We start from the raw sequence: 7,535 nt of genomic DNA on the forward strand, positions 1-7,535 counted from the left end.
TGGAACCTGAAGAAGGAGGAGCTGCTGTCCTTGTCGAAGGAGACCGCTTAGAGATAGAGAGGGGGCTTTGGTAAGACAATAGACAGGAACCACAACAAAAATTATAGACTCTCTCTCTCTCTCATAGACTTGGCTCGACTGTAGCTGGCGCTATGCTTTTGCCAGCCAGTGTGTCTCCTTGTCCTTGCCTTGTCCTTTTCCCACCTCAGCTGTAGCTGGAGTTGCACCTGCACTTGGAGCAGCTCCTTTGACTCCGACTCTGACTGTGCCCGTGTTTGTGTTTGTGCTCGTGTGTTGTGTTTCTGGATTGCACTTTGGCCGTTTAAATCCACCGACAAGGATGAAGGGGAAGGCAGCGACTATGGAGGCAGGCAGGCTCATCTTGGCGCACCACACGCAGCCGTAATCGACTCACTCCTGCTCCTGTTACTTCTAGAATTCGTACTCCCTCACCTTTTCCCGGTTCCCTGGTACCTTTTCCCACTCCCTCTGCCCTGCCTCTGTCTGCCGGCAAACGTTTCCTGGCTCAGACAACGACGACCAGGACCTCCCAGTACCTTTCAGTACCTCCCATTACCTCCCAGTACCTCCCAGTACCTCCCAGTACCTCCCAGTACCTCTCAGTACCCTCCCAGGACCTCCCATTACCCACTTCATCCTCTTGCAGCCTTTGCTGCCTGTGCATTAAAATGAATTCCTTTTCCCAGCTTGGGCGCCGGAGTCGATTTGAATGAATGCACGTCCTTGGTGCTCATCCCGGTTTCCCGGTTCGCGTGGGTGCCGCGCTGTTCGCCTTCAAGTGTTTGCCCTTCTCCTCAACTCCAGCTCAGTTCAGGTGTTGAGTGGAGTCGAGAGTTGGCATTGTCTTCGTCCTGCCGCAGTTGTTTTTGCTTTTTCGTAGAAGAAGAATCCTTCCCTTGTCCTGGTCCCCTCTTACTTCTTACCTTTGCTTTCATACCTCTACTCCTGTTCGTTTTCTTTCCCCTCTTTTTTTTTTATTGTGTTTTGGCATTACGCCAAATGTGTAAAGCCAACAAAATACCAAAAGATTGCACATTGCACCTGTCCTTGGAGCAGCGGCTGGCGCTTTGGTTTACTGCTCGTTGCTCCTCGTTCCGTGTGTCCTTTGGAGCATCCTTTTGCGGCATTTTGCTCTGCTGTTCGGCTCCCTGATGGCCAGCTCATCGATGGTGATGATGATGATGATGATGATGATGATGCTGATGTGTCTGAATCCGGCAGCAACAGCGGTTACTTTGATGATGTTCCTGGCAGCGACTGGAAGTACTCCATCTCCGGGACATGTATGCATGTTTTCTCTTGCGGAATTCATTAACTTATTAACTTGGCCAAAACTTTTGTTAACCAGTTCAAACGGATAAGACCATTTCTTAACATGAAGTAGGAGCAATGTCATCACACGGATCCATGGGCATTATTATGTATATAATAATAGAGCAGGCGAAAGGACTCCTTAAGATCTATCGGTTTGCAGGTCAGAATAACGACCCATCGGCATTATTATGTATAATTATCGAGCACTGCCTGATGCTGGACATATGGCATCTCTGCTGGCTGCAGGACATCTGCTTCGCTCTGCCTAAGTGGACGACGACGATGACAACAACAACAAGGGCACATACACCTGAGCAAGGAGGAGGAGGAGGAGGAGGAGGGGGTGGGGTCAACCCTGTATCGCTTTTGGCATCCTGCGACTCCTGCGGCGGCAACCGGGAAACGGTAAGTAGAAATTTGCGTCAATAGGATTGTTAAAGAGGCTTAAGTTAAATGGGAAAACTTCCGAATCAATGAACCGCAAATTGCATGCGAAATGCCAAAACGAAAATGTCGCCGGCCTGACCAGCAAGTGTGTGTGTGTGCAGGTCCTGCCGGCCGTCCTGCCTGCCTGCATGTGTGGGTGGGTGGGTGAATGGTGTGTGTGTGGAAGGAACTCAGACTCGAGTTAACTGAAAACGAAAACCGAACTGAAGTCGCGACGCAAAAATGTATTTATACAGATCCACAGCCATATGTGAGACTTAGAGTGTCCTCGTCGTGGACGCATTGCAATATAAAGTATCCTTCGGCCACTTGCCAGCGCTTGTAAATTCATCCTTCCGTGCGGACAGCGAGTGTTGAGAGATGAAGGAATATATGGCTGAATGGATGGATACATGGATGGATGGGTGTTGGGTTGGTTGGAGTAAGTATTTCATAAATTTGGTTTGTTGTTTTGGCCAAGGCTTAGTCCTCGTCCTTGTCCTTGTCCTGGCTGCATGCAAGGACTCTTTATTCCTTACCCCCCCCCCCATATAGTACGAATCCCAGTTAATGGCAATTTTATTTTCGCCCCGGCAACTTATCAGCAGATTCAATTTCGCGAGGAGCTCAAGGAGTTCGAGGAGCTGGAGCTATCTTCCCTGGAACTCCAGTCTCCAGCCTGCGATGGAGTCTTCTTTCCACCAAAAGGATCTCATCTCTCACAGGCAGCTGGAGCTCTCCCCCTGGCTAATCTCTGGCAGGATACGTGATTCCGTTGTGCGTGTGTGGAGAGACAGAGAGGCACTTGTCTGTGTATTATCCTTGGTAATGCATGCAAAGATGCTGCAAAGTAGCTTAATACTTTATGCTCGCAATGAAAAGCCTTTTTACGATCGCATTATGCTTGTACGTACTTATATTTCTGTAGTTATATCAGGAGTTTTTCCCTACCTCTCTCTCCTCGAGTGGGAGGAGGTCCTTGCTTTGGGGGTCCTTGCTTTGCCTTCGCCAGTTGTGCGGCCGTATCGCATTTTACAGCAGGGTGCATGTTAAATGTACGACACCATGTCGTATGAGTGATATCTGCAGTATATAAACTATGCTGTAAATAAGTTTATTATCAACCCAACGGCTGCCTTCCTTCGAATTTCCGCCAGTTACTTTAGGATTCAATATTGGTCCAGAGAGTCCTGTTTCCTTTCGGTTTCAGGTGGAGCCAGGGGAGGGAGCCAAAGTATTTACATGCGAAGGAAATATGCTCTCCAGTTGGACTGTGGACTTTGGCTTTCATTTTCCTGGTTTCCGGTTCCCGTTACTCCCTTTTTTCCCCTTTTCCTCCATTTTTGCATTGTTTGTAATTATTTTGCTGCCGCTACCGCTTCTAATTAATACAAATGGTTTGATACACAATAAAGATTTTTCAACTTGGCTCGTTACTGGCCACCGCCCCCACTTGGTGTCCTGGTTGTCCTCGCTCGTTGAGGAAAAAAGTTTTCCCATTTTGGAAAGTTTTTATTTTGTGCGCGTTTTGCTACTTCTGCTTGCTGTTGGCCTGCAGTTGCACTACCCACATACACACACAAACACACACACTCGGGGATCTCCCCCTTTCCTCTACGTTATCTCTTTTGTTTTTTGGGCTTTTGCTTTTGTCCTGCTCCTGCTCCTTCTCCAGCAACGTCATCACCATCATCATCATCATCATCATCATTTGGCCGTCTGCTGCTTGGCTTTTGTTTTGTGCATCCTTCCAGAGGGTACTAGAAGCTATCTTGACCCACTGTACCATTAAAAATGTATCAGACTTATACATCTGTCTCTTTTTTCGTCGAACTTAAAAAGATGTGAGATGAAGAGGGATAGCAGGAAGGACAGAGCTATTTGACAGCTGGGCTGCCAACTTGTCACGATCCTTTGACAGGTTTACTTACCATTTTTTGACAAATGGACTGCCCATTTCCGGTGACGATCATCTATTGCTTAAGGTTTGTAACCTAGTCGAATTTTGGAAAAAAAGTTCTCTTTATTATTTACTGAATATTTAGATCAAAATTCTAAATATCTGTCCCATCTAGGGTATCCTTTATTCTCTCCCATTTAGCATTGATTTCTTTTTCTACTTCTTGGCCTGCTGCTCGGCGCTGTCGTCTTCATCAACGTGCATTGTTTTTGTGTAATTTTGCAATAAACAGCAAAACAATTATAAAAAAACAGAGAGAGAGAGAGAGAGAGAGAGTGAGAGAGAGAGAGATAGACAAGAAAAGAAAGAAAGCAAGAGCTGGCAGGAACAAGGACAAAGCAAAGGATGTAACGTTTTGCCAAGTGGAGCGACGACACTGAGAGCTAACCACAGGACTACTTTACCCCTCCTCCCTCTCGAAGGACCAAAGCAACCCACCAACCACCACTGGCTGCAACGCTAAAAACCTAGTTAAAAAGTTGCGCCTGAACCGCCTTTTCATGTTCCCATTCCCATTGCCCAGGGTATCCTTCCTTCCAGTGCACTCTTAAGGATGTTCATCTACCATTTGCCAGGATGTAGGCTTGGGCTGGTCGGGGTTGCGTTTCATGGAGGTCTTCATTTAATATGTGAACTGGACCGACCTTCTGCTGAATGTGGGGTCGCAGTTAATTTGTTATTGTTAGCGATTGCTCCTCCGGCCTCCTTCTAATTGAAATATATTTGCAAAAGTTTGCGTTCAATTTGCATTAAATTCTATTTAAATGGAACTCAAAGTCGGTCGAGTTGAGGAGGAGAACTCATGTGTCCACTCCACCCTGGCAGCTGCTTGTGGTGCGATGAACCCATTTTATCCCCAGCTAAAGTGGACTCAAACATGGCCCAACAAATGAACTGACAGAGCTCGGCGCCCTAAGCACTAAGCCAACTTAATGACCACTCATTACCGCTAATTGATTTCAATTAAATCACGCCCCAAAACGGCAACCGCCAAGAAGGCGGAAGGAAGTGCGGCTGATGTTGCCGCAACAACTTAAACAGCAATTACAAAAATAATCAGGAAACAGTAGAAACAACAATGGCCAAGGAGTAGAGGAAACAAGCCAAAGGATGTGTGTGTTAGAGAGTGACCAAGGCTCAGGGATAGTGTGCCTGGTACTGGTTACTGGCTCTACCATAAATTAGGGCATCTTTGCATAACTTTGCCTATTTTCGCTTAACTCAATAAAAACGCCAACACTTCAGTCGCCAAGTTCGGGCCTAACGACCCATCAGCCAGCTAGCTGGACAGCAGCAACTGGGCAAAAGATTTTCGGCCAAAGTTAATTACAACTCATTGGGTATGCGCCGAAAAGTTAGCTCCAACTCTGGCTCTATCTCTGATGGAGCAATTAACAATGGAACTACACTTTCTAATTGGATGAAACGCTTTGCAAGTTCTTCGTTATCCGTGCTCTGTTCTCTCTTATTCGTTATGCTTGGCTTAATAGCTCCGTCAGGCGGAGAGTTAGTCCTCCTCCATTCGTCCTGTAAGTATTTGCGTTGAAAGGGAATATGAATAATTGAAAATCAACATAGTGGTTGGGCAGAGTGGTCCGCCTTTCAATAAGTATATACTTCTAAAAGAAAAAATAATAACTAATAGCTTCTAAATAATATAAAACAAGAGGGAAAAATAAAATAATAATAATAAAATATCATTTGCATCGGCCGGGAATCGAACCCGGGCCGCCCGCGTGGCAGGCGAGCATTCTACCACTGAACCACCGATGCTTGTGTCTCACTCTTTCCCAACTGGTCTCTACAGGTGTATGACGTCACTGGTCTGATAGTTCAGATAACGAAAGCCATAGTGGCAGAGAGAGAGGGACAGAGACAGCGGGAGCTCTCTGTCATTCAGCCAGCGTCGATCATCCGGTTTCCGTGGTGTAGCGGTTATCACATCTGCCTAACACGCAGAAGGCCCCCGGTTCGATCCCGGGCGGAAACAGGTTCTACTATTTTTTTATTACTTTCTTAATTTTATGTTGTTTTTAATCATTTGAATATTGTTTTAATTATATGCTTGCAGGGGATTATAATTGTAGTCAGAAGCTTAAAAGAAAGTGAAGGCGCCATTTCCGAACCTATAAATCATATATATTCTTGATCAGCATCAACAGGCAAATCTTTTAAGCTATCTCCGATCGAAAAAAATTTTTTTCAGAAATTTCCCATTTTTTAAAAAAAAGGAAAGGGGTTACATCATGAAAATTTGCGAAAATCGGCCAAAAAATCACATTTTAAATGGAGTATGCAGTTTTGTAAACCTGCTAAAAATTAACATACTGCCGCTTTCCGAATTGAAATTAATGCGTTTTTGGCTTAGTTATGAAATTTTTAAATTTTGATTTGTCGAAAATTTTCATATAATAATATCGTTAATATCGGTACAAAAATGGTAATGGATCTTCAGTCAGAAGCTTAAAAGAAAGTGAAGGAGTCATTTCCGACCCTATAAATCATATATATTCTTGATCAGCATCTACAGGCCAATCTTTTAAGCCATCTCCGGCCGAAAAAAATTTTTCTCCGAAATTTCCCATTTTTTAAAAAAAAGGAAAGGGGTTACATCATGAAAATTTGCGAAAATCGGCCAAAAATTCACATTTTAAATGGAGTATGCAGTTTTGTTAACCTGCTAAAAAATTGCATACGGCCGCTTTCCGAATTGAAATTAATACGTTTTTGGCCTAGTTATGAGATTTTTAAATTTTGATTTGTCGAAAAATTTCAAATAAAAATATTGTTAATATCGGTACAAAAATGGTAATGGACCTTTATTCAGAAGCTTAAAAGAAAGTGAAGGAGTCATTTCCGACCCTTTAAATCATATATATTCTTGATCAGCATCTACAGGCGAATCTTTTAAGCCATCTCCGGCCGAAAAAAATTTTTCTCCGAAATTTCCCATTTTTTAAAAAAAAGGAAAGGGGTTACATCATGAAAATTTGATGAAAATTGAAAATTTCGCTTTCCGAATTGAAATTAATGCATTTTTGGCCTAGTTATGAGATTAAAATTTAAATTAAATTTTGATGTGTCGTAAAATTTGCATATAAAAATATAGTTAATTCCGATAAACTACTGGTAAGTACTAGTCCTCACTTTCTATAATAAAATAATCTCTGAGGTGGCCAAAAAACCTGCAATTAGCTTGTTAACTGAAAACAATTACAAAAACAAGCCAAAGCGTTCCCTTTTTATCCAGGAGTTTTCCCCAGCATCTGACATGGCCTGCTGGCCTTGGCACATGCTTGGGACGCAGGACGACCTGTGGAGATAGGGATAGGGATAGGGAGAGGGATTGAAGATTCCCCCACAGCATCTGACGAAGCCACCAAGTCGCCGACAAGAAATTAATACAAATAGTCTGCAGTGGTCTTGGTCGTAGATTACACTTTCGCAGACAGATTCGCACTCGACGGCGAGGACTTTTGCTGAACAGAGTCTGTTTGTCCTCTTGGAGGACAGCCTAGAGAGCCTGGAGAGCCCGTTGAGAGAGTAATTGGTACGTAGCCGTACGGATACGGTGACTCCCAGACTCCCGCGTCAGCCGCAGTTATCAGCCTTGGAAAGTTTCCACAACAGGATACAAATCTTACCTCCTGGAGGGTATTCCGGACTTGAGGTTCAAGCATATAGATATTATGTTGTATATCGTGGCAAAGGGAGTTCAAGAACCACTGGGTATTCCTGGGTCGATTTACGGGGAACCACCAATCCGGACTGGACTTAGGACTCAGGACCCTCTGCGGCGGGAACTGGCTAATGC

At 44.3% G+C, this 7,535-nt stretch overlaps 2 non-coding genes across 2 annotated transcripts; one reads left to right on the forward strand and one right to left on the reverse strand.

Moving 5' to 3' along the window:
• Positions 1 to 5,423: 5,423 nt before the first annotated feature.
• TRNAG-GCC (transfer RNA glycine (anticodon GCC)) lies at positions 5,424 to 5,494 on the reverse strand. The gene has a single exon. It is a non-coding gene; the product is annotated as a tRNA-Gly (tRNA).
• A 144-nt stretch (positions 5,495 to 5,638) lies between these two features.
• TRNAV-AAC (transfer RNA valine (anticodon AAC)) lies at positions 5,639 to 5,711 on the forward strand. The gene has a single exon. It is a non-coding gene; the product is annotated as a tRNA-Val (tRNA).
• The last annotated feature ends 1,824 nt before the right edge of the window (positions 5,712 to 7,535 follow it).

Source organism: Drosophila serrata, unplaced genomic scaffold (assembly GCF_035046125.1).
Source record: "Drosophila serrata isolate PLE 108 unplaced genomic scaffold, ASM3504612v1 contig_251, whole genome shotgun sequence".
Taxonomy (NCBI): domain Eukaryota; kingdom Metazoa; phylum Arthropoda; class Insecta; order Diptera; family Drosophilidae; genus Drosophila; species Drosophila serrata.